This window comes from Bos indicus x Bos taurus, chromosome 3 (assembly GCF_003369695.1).
Source record: "Bos indicus x Bos taurus breed Angus x Brahman F1 hybrid chromosome 3, Bos_hybrid_MaternalHap_v2.0, whole genome shotgun sequence".
Lineage (NCBI taxonomy): Eukaryota > Metazoa > Chordata > Mammalia > Artiodactyla > Bovidae > Bos > Bos indicus x Bos taurus.
The window spans coordinates 30631556-30645405 of record NC_040078.1 but is presented as its reverse complement, the minus strand read 5'-3'; the positions used below and the strand labels follow the sequence as shown (position 1 = coordinate 30645405).

Here is a 13850-nt window from a genome sequence, read left to right as displayed (position 1 = left end):
GACTATAAAGAAAGCTGAGCACCGAAGAATTGATGCTTTTGAGCTGTGGTGTTGGAGAAGATCTTGAGAGTCCCTTGGACTGCAAGGAGATCCAACCAGTCCATCCTAAAGGAGATCAGTCCTGAGTGTTCATTTGAAGGAGTGATGTTGAAGCTGAAACCCCAATATTTTGCCCACCTCATGCAAAGAGCTGACTGATTTGAAAAGACTCTGATGCTGGCAAAGATTGAGGGCAGGAGGAGAAGGGGACGACAGAGGATGAGATGGTTGGATGGCATCACTGACTCAGTGGACATGAATGTGGGTAAGCTCTGGAGTTGGTGATGAATAGGGAGCCCTCGCATGCTGCAGTTCATGGGGTTGCAAAGAGTCAGACATGACTGAGCGACTGAACTGAACTGAATCTTATTGAGGCTTAGTTTGTAATGAGTTGCTTCTCTCTTGTTGCTTTCAAGATTCTTTGTCTTTGTCTCTGAGGTTCTATTCGTTTTTCATTTATTTTTTTCCTCTTAGATTTGATAATTGACCGATGTTCAGGTTTACTGATTCTTCTGCCAGCTGAAGTCTGCTGTTGAGTCCCTCTTACAAATTTTTTCACTCAGTTACTCTACTTTTCACCTCCAGAATTTCTATTTGACTTTTTTGTTTTTAAATAACTACTGTGTATTTGATGAGATGTTGTTCCAAATCATTTCTTTTAGTTCTTTAGACGTGGTTTTAATTCTTTAAAAAACTTTGTAATAGCTAATTTAAAGCCCTTGTCTAGTAAGTCCAAATGTCTATTCCTTGGGGATAGTTTCTATTTAATGACTTTTCTGTCTACAGATCGTACTTTTCTATTTCTTTGAGTATCTCACCTTTTGCTTTTGTTTTTGTTATTGTTGCAAACTGGACATTTAAAATAATACAATGTGGCAACTGTGGCGATCTGATTTCAGATTCACTTCCTCCCCATGGCGAGTTGTTATTGCTGTTTGTTATTCATGTTGACACTACTACTATTGCCCTTTGTTTAATGAATTTCCTAAATAAATTGTGTGAAGTTTGTATTTTTTGTCATATGTTACTCTTGAAATCTTGCTTAGCTCAGTCATCAGCCAACGGTTGGACAAAAATTTTCTTAAAATGCCTTGAATCAGTCAGTATATCTCCCAGGCTTCACCAAAGGGTTTTATGTGCATGTTGGGGCATGCTTTCAATTATCCAGCAGGCAGCTTACAGTTCTGCCTTAGCCTTCAATTCCTGCTTGTATAGAGCTTCAAGGTCAGTCAGAAGAGGGAGATTCAGGCCTTCTCAGGTCTTTCCTAAGCATGGGCCCAGAGTGCCCATGTGCATGACCTTCTAGTATCCTAGGACTATGGCAGAGCTTTTCAAAGCCCACTGTGAACATCTCACTCCCCAGCTTTTGTTTTGAAGTGCTTGGTCAGCTTTTTGTTGCCCCAGTTGTTTTTTCCAATTCAGGCATCTGAGATATTAAGTAATTGCCCCTGATTGTTTTCAACGAATGTCCTGGGGAAAAAACTTTTTGCACTGGGCAAGCTCTGATCAGGTCAAAGGCAAGTCCTGTGAGTTAGAGTTTCCATGACTGTCAGACATGTTGGCTAATAATAATTCTCTAAGATTGGGGCTTTTTTGTGAGTTCCAAACAATTCTGTCCCCACAGTGATTACTACACTGATGAGGTTCAGTTGTTTCTTGATTATATTCTCTTTGGATTACTGCAAGCCTTGGGTTAATTTTGAGTTTTGAAAAGTGAGAGTTTTTTGGGGTGTGTTTTTTTTTTGGCCAATGTTCTTATTGCTTTTATGAAAGAGGAAAGTTTCAGAAGACCTTACTTTACCATTCCAGAAGCAATTCCACTACAGTTGATTTTTGTATATAGTAAACCCACTCCGGTATGGCTCAATGGGTAGGGTCCACCTGCAATGCAGGAGACACAGGAGATGCAGTTTCAATCCCTGGGTCAAGAAGATCCCCTGGAGGAGGAAATGGCAACTCATTCCAGTACTCTTGCCTGAAAAATCCCATGGACAGAGGAGCCTGGTGGGCTACAGTCCAAAGGGTCCCAAAGAATCAGACGTGACTGAGCTACTAAGAAGTCCCCCTTTATCTGAAGTTTTGCTTTCTGCAGTTTTACTCATTGTCAAACTGCAGTCTGAAAATATTACATAGAAAATTCCAGAAATAAACAACTTAATAAGCTTTAAATTGCATGCTATTCTGAGTAGCATGATAAATCTCACACCATCCCACTACCTCTTGCCTGGCATGTGCATCATTCTTGTGCCAGCAGCTCCATGTTGTATGTGCTACCAGCTCATTAGTCATTTAGTAGCTGTCTCAATTTTCAGATTGTCATAGTATGGCAATGCTTGTGCTTAAATAACCTTAATTTTATTATTAAATAAAATTATGTATATAGTGTCTCATCATCAAGAAAAGTATTTACTCCAAAGTTTGCCAAATACATTATCAGATTTGGGAAGTTTCATTCCTAGCTCATTAAGAACTTACTTTAAATCCAGTGACCACTGAATTCAGGTATTTTTCTCCCATAATACCTTCACAAGGCATTTCTTCTTTTATCTGTACAAATAGTGAGTAACATTTATAGATTTTTATTTTTACATGTTAAGCCACCCCTTGCATCCCTAGAATATATCCCACTTGGTCACAATATACATCATTTTTTAAAGTATGTTTCTAAGTTAAATTGTTACTTTGTTTGGATTTTTAAAAAATGTGTCCATAAAGTATTTGGAAATATAATTTTCCCTTCTCATATTGTCCTTTTCTGACTTAAATATCACTTTTATATTAGAGTCATAAAGTAAGTTAGGAGATGTTTTATTTTTTCCTCCTCTCAGAGAGAGATTATATAAGATTGGAATGATCTACTCCTTTTAAGTTTGGTAGAATTTACTGGTAATACTATTTGGGCACTTTATTTTTTGGGGGGAGATTTCAAATCTTATCTTCAATTTTCTCAACAATTATAGGTCTATTCATACCTTCAGCTGCATTTTGAGTCTATCTTTTTAGGATTTTTTCTACGGCTTCTTCCATTTTGTCAAAGTTTTCAAATTACTGGCATAGAATTTTTATATTTTAATCTCTTTATGGATATAGCTATATCCTCTTTATCACTGATTCTTGTGTTTTCTTTTCCCACTTTAATCTCAGGAATTTATCTATTTTATCAGTTATCTTCAAAGAACATTCTCACAAGAACCTGTCCTGAACAGGTTTTTCCTCCAACTGCAGTATACCCATAAAAAAGAACATTTTCAGTTTATCAATATTTTATTGTACTTTCCTCTTATTTCATTGATTTTCTATTATTTTTACCATCATTTGTATTCTTCATATTTGGAATTCATTCTATTCCATTATTTATTTATTTTTGGCTACACTGAGTCTTCACTGCTGTACGTGGGATTTCTCTAGTTGCAGCGAGTGGGAGCCACTCTCTAGTTCCGGTGCTCAGGGTTCTCACTTTGCAATGGCTTCTCCTGTTGCGGAGCACAGGCTCTAGAGTGTGAAGGCTTCAGTAATTGTGACACATGGGCCCAGTAGTTGTGTGGTGCAGGCTTAGCTGCCCTGTGGCATGTGGAATCTTTCCAGACCAGGAATTGAACTCCTGTCCCTTGTACTGGATGGTGGATTCTTTACCACTGGACCGCCAGAGAAGTCCTATTTGATTCCTTTTCAAACATAAAGGCTACTTAGCTGACTAATTTTTAGACTGATTTTTTTTTCTAATATGAGCATTTAAAACTACAAATTTGCATACTATATAGTTTTATATGCAGTACTCTTACTATTGTTTGTTCCAAGTGTTTTAAACATTTCCATTGTTAACCACCCCTCACCGCACCCCCCCCCCCCAAAAAAAAAAACAAAGACTTCCCTGGCAGTCCACTAGATAAGACTCTGTGCTACCAATACAGGGGGCGTAGATCCAATCCCTGGTCAGCGAACTAAGATCCTGCATGCCATGTGCATGGCCAAAAGTAAATAAATAAAATTAAAATTTACACTGTGATTTCTTCTTTGACCCAAGAAGGGGGTTTTTAACTCTCTAAAGGACATCTTTTATTTGCTTTATTGACTTGTACTTAACAACACTCTGGTGAGATGATATGGTTGGTACAATTCAGTTTTTTGATATAAGACTGGCATTTATGGACTGACATATTAGTTTTTGAGAATATTTCATGTATGCTTAGAAAGAATATACATTTTCTAGCTGTTGGGTTGAACTGTTTGTTGAATTAAACTTTAAAAATTTCTAAATCTTTGCTATTTTTCTATTTTCTGCTTCATCTATTAATAATTGAAGAGAAGTATGTTGAAATCTCCTAATGACGATGTTTCTCAATTTTTCTATGTTATACTTTTGGTAATGTTTACAAGCTTAGTTGGCTGATTTTAATCTCTGAGAAACCTGAGGGCCTAAACTGAGGACACTTTCTTCCACAAAGTGGGAGATGCAAATATTTTTCTGGAATAATCTCCCAGAAACTAGGAACTTTATGGACCTGGATGATGTTAGCCAGGATTCCTGGCTTAACATGGAAGCTATGGTTAGTTTTCCTTTGGTGCTGATCCCACGCTTACATTCCAATTACTGGCCCAAGTATGCAAAAAGCACAACCCTATGAAGTTAGGTACTACTAATTTCTAAATCAGAGTTGAGCAAATTGAGGAACAGAAAGGTTAAGCACCTTAGGACATGGCATTCAAACCTAACCAGAACGGCTGCCAAGTTTGTGCTCTTAACTACTAGACCATGTTAGCTCTTACTGTTTTCAGTCTCTCCACACCAAAAAAAAAGGCTGCATGAAAATGGGGACTTTTTATAGTGACATAGCTCTATATGTCCTTTGGCATCTAATAATAGATACTCAACAAATATTTGATGAACAAAGAAAAGAGGAGGCCAATATAGCCAGAAGAGGAAATGAACGCTTAAACTTGAATTACACACAAGCTGCCCTAAATAAACACTGCAAACTCAGAGCAAATCTATTCCAGTGGTTATCTTATCACCCATGTGATGACTCAATCGCATAGTTCCAGCTAGGGAGTCCAAAATCCTGGAGTCACCCTTCTCTCGTGTGCCTGCATGCCCCATATTTTATCGATCTGAATAGCTCTAAATTTGTCCACCTCTCCACCCTCACTGCCACTACGCCTTAGATAAGGTCACCATCTCCCATGGGTTAATGCAATAACCTAATTGTTTTCCCTACTTTCCACCTTTCGGTCTCCCCTTTTCTTTCTCCACACTGCAATCCAAGTGATCTTCTGAAAGTAAAGTCTGGTCATTTTGCCTTTTAAACAATTCTTCTCTGGCTCCAGATACACTACCCTTGGAATAATTTATTAAAGCATTCAAAACCTGTTCTAATCTCATCCTTGTTTGCCCCTTCAACTTAAACTCTTCCTGATTTCCACTATACCCTATGCTCTAGCCTGAATAAGTACTTGAACTTCCTCAAAGTGCCATCTTCTCTCATCCTCTGCCTTTCACACACTTCTGTTTCCCTGTGCTTAGTTCTGGTTCTCCCATCACTATGTTGTTGTTTAATCTTAAAGTCGTGTCCAACACTTTTGCAGTCCCCCATGGACTACAGCCTGCCAAGCTCCTCTGTCCATGGGATTTCCCAGGCAAGAATACTAGAGTGGGTTGCCCTTTCTTTCTCCAGGCGATCTTCCCGACCCAGAGATCAAACTTGCGTCTCCTGCATTGCAGGCAGATGCTTTACCGCTGAGCCGCCAGGGAAGACCCTCCCATCACTTGGCTAACTGCTGTTTGTCTTTTGGGTCTCGTTTTTCCTGAAATGCCAGAGACAGGTTTGTCATCTCTGCTGTGAGCACTCATAGTCCCCCAGTCTTCGTTCTATCAGAACAGCTCTGTTGTGGTATAATCTGTTTGCCCATCTGTCCCATTAAACTGTATGCTCTTGTGAACAAACACCATTATCTACTGTGTTCAGCCATATACTTTCATTATCTAGGTCTGACAGATACACAGCAATTATATTATTTGGAAAATTAAATGAAGCCCCATTTTACTGGTGAAGATGTGCTTAAAGTTGTTAAATGGTAGGAGCACATATCCAAATTCAAGTGAGTCTGGTTCCACAACACATGTACTTTAATGTACAGACCCCCTTTAAAAGGGGAAGATAAAAATTCTTCTGATCATTGGGTTGATAAAATTATCTTATTTGTAATGCTACTAACATTGTAATGCCATTGCTATATTAGATACAGTACTACTAAACAATCACGGTAAACAAACATTAATTTATAATTATATAATTGTAATTTATAACTATGAATTAATGCTGTGATCAGATTAGTGCTATAACAGCAAATATGCTTATCCTATTACATATGTTTTTCCTACTTAAACTAATACTGAATTTGTTTTTACAGTGTTTAGATTATGCCATAAAATCATCTGGTCTACGTTTACCTAAACCTATTACCTAAATATTAAGTATTCTTCCATATTCTTCACTAGCCTGTGTCTTTAAACCCATCCTAGTTTGTGTCTGCATTAATTTTAATCAAATACAAATGCAAAGCACTTTCCTTTTAAAAGAATGGTCATCCTCAATATAAAAAAAGTACTTTATCTATTTTAGATCGTCAATTAAAAACAAATACAAGATATGTAAAATTCTCCTACAGAACTAGTTATCTCTAATAATATGCACACATGAACACAGATATCTAAGACTTATTTTGCAATCTCAATTAAACACACACACACACACACATACACACCCAACCCCGCCAAAGCAATTGTCACCACAAACAAGCCGGGGCCTGGGCAAATTTTTCAGATGCCTCCTGTTCCTTCAGGAAGACTTGAGACTTCATCAACAATGTTCCTTAAGAAACTCTGGCCTTGCCCCAAACTTCTCCAGGACAGTCTGTCTAGAGAAAACATAATGGAGATATGACCAGGACCAGCAAGTTCCACTAGGCTAGGCCTGTTCTACAGAAGCTCAGACAGATTGCTTCAAGTCCTTTAAAGTGATTTGGCAAAACAGCCCTTCTAATATTTAGATATCACCTTCTAATATTTAGAAGCTTCTACGTAGCTGCTAAAGCCCAGAAATTGATGAAATCAAATCAGAACATGAAGGCACCATTATTCTAGGGTCTGGTAACAATTACAGATCCATCTCCTTCAGAGATTTCCTATTATTTTGACTATTCATCAGAATGAGTAAGATTATACCATGACATTATCAGAAATATAATTTTCCACCCACTCCCATTCATTGATGGAGACAAACAAGGATTAGTGAAAGTCCTCAAGTAAATATAGAATATGTCGTACATTTCCCCTGTGTGTTTGGTGAAAGGAAGGAAAAAAAAATCAGGCAAAATTCTTGGTTGATATAAAATCCTAAATTATACAATTGTATCCTCTCTTAATCTCTTCGATTATAAAGTCCTAAATTATACAATTGTATCCTCTCTTAATCTCTTTGATTAAGTGTACAAGTGGCTCCCAAGTCTGTGGTATTCAATCGTTTTGCTGCCCCCACCCCCCCAAAAAAATCTGGAAACTGTAGTTCCTCACACACTGACTACTAAAATGTGTTCAGTTTAATAGTTGCAAATATGTAGTTTCTGGCATATTGTACAGTGTGTTATTTGTGCATTAAATAGATTATTGTCAAAACCTTGGCACTTGAGCTCATTCAGTTTTTGGAAAATGGCCACCATATAACTGGCCAGTTCTCACTATCAGAAAAGGTGTGACCTCATTTGAATTTGAAAGGGAACAGAATATGCCACCCCAAAACATGCCATTTGGCATACTGTTTACTTTGAATTAATATTATTTAAGAAATAACTGATATAAGAAGAACACTCTGATTTTCTGATTTGCTTTGCCCCCATGACAGCAGAACATAAGTCTCCCACTGGGAAAGTATACTCCCACTACTCCCACTTCTAACCCAGGAGGTTAGAAGGCATCCTTATTATCATAGATACGGAGTTTAGGACTGATAAGGCTGTATAAACATATCTTGTTACTTCTTTACTGATTTACCACCCAAGCCAATTTTGTCAATTCTTCACAAATGTATTGTTTCCTTGTCTAGAAGGTAAAAAGCTGCCTGCTTAGGTCACTTCTTTGAGTGTCATATTTTTATGGCTCGCATATGTATGAAATTGTTTTTCTGATGTTAATCTGTCTTACGTCAATTTAATTATTATTAGTTTAATTATTAGACCAACCACAGAGCTTAGAAGCGAAGAAGGGAAAAGTTTTCTTTCCCTACAAATTCAAAGCAGTGAAAAACATTCCTGTTATAACCTATTCCTGTCTCCTTCCAAATTTCTCTCTATGAGGCAATGCATTCTGGATGTTTCTCTTTGTTGGGACTGTTTGCCAAACATTTTGATAGCGTGGAGCAGCACACCAAAGAACAGGGATGAGTGAGGTAGCCTTTCTTTTGTAAAGAAGGAGAAGGGAATAAACAAGGACCTACTGCACAGCAAGGGAACTATATCTTGTAATAACCTATAATGGAAAAGAATCTGAAAAAAGATACATATATATATATATAATATATATATGAATCACTTTGTTATATACTTGAAACACAACATCGTAAAGCAACTATACTTCAAAAAAAGGATTTTTTTTTAAAGACAAAGATGAGATTTAAGTCCTGAGGCATCCACACATCTTACGAGAGCTCATTCTAAATTCCAGGTATATTTTGCAAACTGAGGATTTGCAAAATTAGTCCTTAAAACTATACCACCATGTGACAATGAAGATTACCTGTCCCAGAGCATTGCACCTACCTTTGCTGAAGATAGGATAATAAAATATCTCCAAGATTTCTAAAATTTCCATTTGAGTTATAGAAGCTGTCACATTTCAATTCAAAGGAAACAATCTGGGTTCTGAGGTTAAATAGAAATGCTCCATGGCATAAATTTTACAGATTTTTTTCTGAAGTAAGAGTTAAAACAAAAGGATTAAATGTTAATTAATCTCAGAATACTTATGCTTAAATTTACATACACACCCAATGATGGTAGAGCTGTTTGATACAGTAAGGTTCAGTTGGAACAGCTAATATAATACTTATGGAATCCAATTACACTTTGAGCTTAGTTGCCAGTTATGATTTCTCACAATTTTTTGTATTTATCTTATTTTTAATTTTTTTTTTTTTTTTGGCCACATCTTGTGGCTTATAAGATCTCAGTTACCCAACCAGGGACTGAACCATGGCTATGGCAGTGAGAGCATCAAGTCCTTACCACTAAACAACCAGGGAATTCCCACAATTTGTTTTTTATTTTTTAGTTTAAGATTTATTTTTGCTCCACTGGGTCTTCATTGTTGAGTGCTGTGGTGAGCGTGGGATACTCTCTAGTTGAGGGTGCAAAGATTTCTCATTGCAGTGGCTTCTCTTGTGGAACACCCGCTCTAGAGCCAGGGCTTCCGTAGCTATGGCTCATGGGCTTAGTTGCCCTGTGGCATGTGGAATCTCCCCAGTCCATGGATTGAACCCATGTCCCCTGCACTGGCAGATGGGTTCTCAAGCACAAAACCACCAGGGAAGCCCCTCAATTTGTTTTTTAATGGTTACAATTTTTGGTCACCAACAACTGTCTCATCAGTCTTAACAATAACACTGCCTTGTATTAAAAAATTTATTCCACAGTGTCAAAAGTAAATTTAAAACTGCAAGTATCTTCAGGAAGAAAAAGATTCAGAGAGAAGAAGAAAGTGAATAAAATATAAGCAGTCAAAAGAAAATTTATGGATAAAAAAATTCAAAACCCCGACATCGACTCAACACAATTCTGCCAAATTACCAAATTCCTGTCTTTGTTATTTGAAATGTCTTATTTTGGCATGATTTCTTAAATACCAATTTTCTTCACATTTTAAAAAGGACATAAAAACCTGAAGTAATAGTGAAGAAAGGGAAGTTACAGACTGTGTTCTCTGAAGTCCTTTATACCATGCAGGAGAGTTTTGCTCAGTAGAATTCCAGATTATAATCTAGGCTATCATATATAAATGTTATTTTCTGCAGCAATCCAAAATAGACTATTCAAAACCTAAATATACTATTTTTACTTATTAATATATGACTGATTTTGTCCCAGGGTTTGAGGCACAAAGGTATTGGTACTTTAAAATAACAAACAAACAAGAATGGAGTTAGGGTTATGGTCATCTACATTACTCCTTTTGAATAGAAATGCTAGTACACCACTGCCAGTATCTACTACATACCCAATTCTTTGAGGCCGAGTTGGGAAAATAAATAATCATAAAGAAGACAGCAGAGAAATTTGTTTCTTTTCTTGAAAAAAAAAAAAGTATGAATGGCTCACAGAAATACTTAACATTATAACTAGCTCCATGATTTTCAATAGTTTTATAGTTCATAGTTAGTTTTATGTAACAGTATCTCATGTGCTTAGTTGTATCCTACTCTTTGGGACCCTTTGGACTGTGGCCCGTCAGGCTCCTCTGTCAATCAGATTTTTCAGGCAAGAATACTGGAGTGGGTTACCATTTCCTCCTCCATGCAATCTTCCTGATCCAGGGACTGAACTCACACCTCCTGTGTCTCCTGCATTCTAGGCAGATTCTTAACCTGCTGAGACACTGGGAAAGCCCTAAAATATCTCATAGGTTTTTAAATTTTATTTATTTTTAATTACAGGAAAATTGCTTTACAATGTTGTGTTGGTTTCTGCCATATATCAACATGAATCAGCCATAGGTACATGTATGTCCCCTCCCTCTTGAACCTCCCTCCTACCTCTCACCCCATATCACCCCTCTAGGTTGTCACAGAGAACCAGATTTGAGCTCCCTATATCATGCAGCAAATTTCCACTGGCTATCTAATTTTACATTCTCACAGGTACTGATGTTGTTTTGTTGTTGTTTATTTGCTAAGTCTTGTCCATCTCTTTGTGACCCCAGGGACTGTAGCCCTCAAGGCTCCATGGGATTATCCAGCAAGAATACTGGAGTGGGTTGCCATTTCCTTCTCCACGGGATCTTCCTAATGCAGGATCAAACCCCTGTATCTGGCACTGACTGCGCTGGCAGACAGATTATTTACTGCTGAGCCACCAGGGATGACTAAAGACTAAAATTTTACCTCTACGATTTACTCATCTTTCTTAAAAGTTTTCATCTCAAATGCAAGACAACTGAATTTGTCTCTTTTTAGTTCTCTCCTGTATATGTAATTGTTTAATATCCATGACTGAGTCTGAACATCATTATAACTGTTACATCTGAGCTCATTACTTCAAAGAAGTAACAAAGTTGTTTTGTAAAGAAGCTGATAATCCACAAAAGACTAATAAATTAAGTATTGTTTGTCTAACATTACTTACACTAAGCACAGATAAATACTTATTGGCAAGGTTGTTTTAAAGGGCCTTTCTGGACACTAAAAACATATCAAAAATGAAATTTTATTACCTCAAAATACTATTATAGGTTAAACTTAAGGGTCCTTAAATGTTGACAATGTAAGTCCTAGACTATTCTATCAGTAAAACAAAAAAATCACTTTATAATACACTTACAGTAATTTCAACAATCTATTTAACTTCCCTTAAAAAAAAAAAAAAAGACATTAAATTGCTAATCTACTCCCCTTCCGGGCTGTTTTCTTTTTTTATAATTTATTTATTTTTTTATTTTTTATTTTTTTATTTTATTTTATTTTTAAACTTTACAATATTGTATTGGTTTTGCCATATATCAACATGAATCTGCCACAGGTATACATGTGTTCCCCATCCTGAACCCTCCTCCCTCCTCCCTCCCCATACCACCCCTCTGGGTTGTCCCAGTGCACCAGCCCCAAGCATTCAGTATCGTGCATCGAACCTGGACTGGCGACTCGTTTCATATATTATATTATACGTATTTCAATGCCATTCTCCCTTATCATCCCACCCTCTCCTTCTCCCACAAAGTCCAAAAGACTGTTCTATACATCAGTGTCTCTTTTGCTGTCTCGTATACAGGGTTATTGTTACCATCTTTCTAAATTCCATATATGTGCGTTAGTATACTGTATTGGTGTTTTTCTTCCTGGCTTACTTCACTCTGTATAATAGGCTCCAGTATCAGCATAGTGCAATCACAACAGAGTGAGGTCAAGGGGTGCATTCCTAATCTGCATCCCAAATCTGAGTCATCAGCCTCTAGAGGTGTTACTGGCAACTGGTATGACACCGGCCTATACATTCGAGTGAATTACTGAAGACAAGGTTTGGGACTAATTTAAATAACGTAACTGATGTTACTGGATCCACAAGAAGAGAGAATTCCATGGGTCATGGTAATTAGCTGAAAAATTGCGCAAGACACACTGTTCCATTTAACTATGCTTATGGGAATTTCAAAGACAGCTACTACCTTAGAAACTCACAAGAGTGGAGAGAAAGTAAAATAATACAAAATTAAAAATTCACATAAAAGGGAATTCCCAGGTGGTTCAGCGGTTAAGTATCCACCTTTCAATTCAGGAGACCTGGTTCCATCCCAGCTCTGAGAACTAAGAACCCCACATCAGGGAGGAGGGTGCAGCCGCGGGGAACTATGCCAAGTAGCCACAATTACTGAGCCTGCTCCAAGCAGAAAGATCCAGCCTTAGGCAACTAAGACCCAAGGCAGTCAAATAGATAATTTAAAGAAAAATCAGTAAAGATTCTCACATGGTGGTTTAGTCCCTTAGTCTTGTATGACTCTTTGCGACCCCACGGACTGTAGCCCGCCAGGCTCCTTTGTCCATGGGATTTCTCCAGGCAGGAATATTGGAGTGCGTAGCCATTTCCTCCTCCATGGGAATCTTCCCCACCCAGGTAGTAAACCCGGGTCTCCTGCACTGCAAGCGGATTCTTTATTGACTGAGCCACTAAGATTCCCATCAGTTCAGTTCAGTCGCTCAGTCGTGTCCGACTCTTTGCGACCCCGTGAATCGCAGCACGCCAGGCCTCCCTGTCGATCACCAACTCCCGGAGTTCACCCAGACTCACATCCATCGAGTCAGTGATGCCATCCAGCCATCTCACCTTCGTCATCCCCTTCTCCTTCTGCCCCCAATCCCTCCCAGCATCAGAGTCTTTTCCAATGAGTCAACTCTTTGCATGAGGTGGCCAAAGTACTGGAGTTTCAGCTTTAGCATCATTCCTTCCAAAGAAATCCCAGGGCTGATCTCCTTCAGAATGGACTGGTTGGATCTCCTTGCAGTCCAAGGGACTCTCAAGAGTCTTCTCCAACACCACAGTTGAAAAGCATCAATTCTTCGGCGCTCAGCCTTCTTCACAGTCCAACTCTCACATCCATACATGACCACAGGAAAAACCACAGCCTTGACTAGACGGACCTTTGTTGGCAAAGTAATGTCTCTGCTTTTGAATATGCTATCTAGGTTGGTCATAACTTTCCTTCCAAGGAGTAAGCGTCTTTTAATTTCATGGCTGCAGTCACCATCTGCAGTGATTTTGTGAATAAGGAGGGTTCCACCAGCCTGAGGACTGTCAGAGGGCAGGGGAGCTATTGCTAGGGTTCAGTTCAGTTCAGTTCAGTCGCTCAGTCGTGTCCGACTCTGCGACCCCATGAATCGAAGCACGCCAGGCCTCCCTGTCCATCACCAACTCTGGGAGTTCACTCAAACTCATGTCCATCGAGTCGGTGATGCCATTCAGCCATCTCATCCTCTGTCATCCCCTTCTCCTCCTGCCCCCAATCCCTCCCAGCATCAGAGTCTTTTCCAATGAGTCAACTCTTTGCATGAGGTGGC

At 38.4% G+C, this 13850-nt stretch overlaps 1 protein-coding gene across 1 annotated transcript in view; it reads right to left on the bottom strand.

Moving 5' to 3' along the window:
* LOC113889450 (monocarboxylate transporter 1-like) overlaps positions 1-13850 on the bottom strand; it is a 34483-nt gene that overhangs the window by 19734 nt on the left and 899 nt on the right. The gene's annotated exons all lie outside the window — the stretch shown is intronic.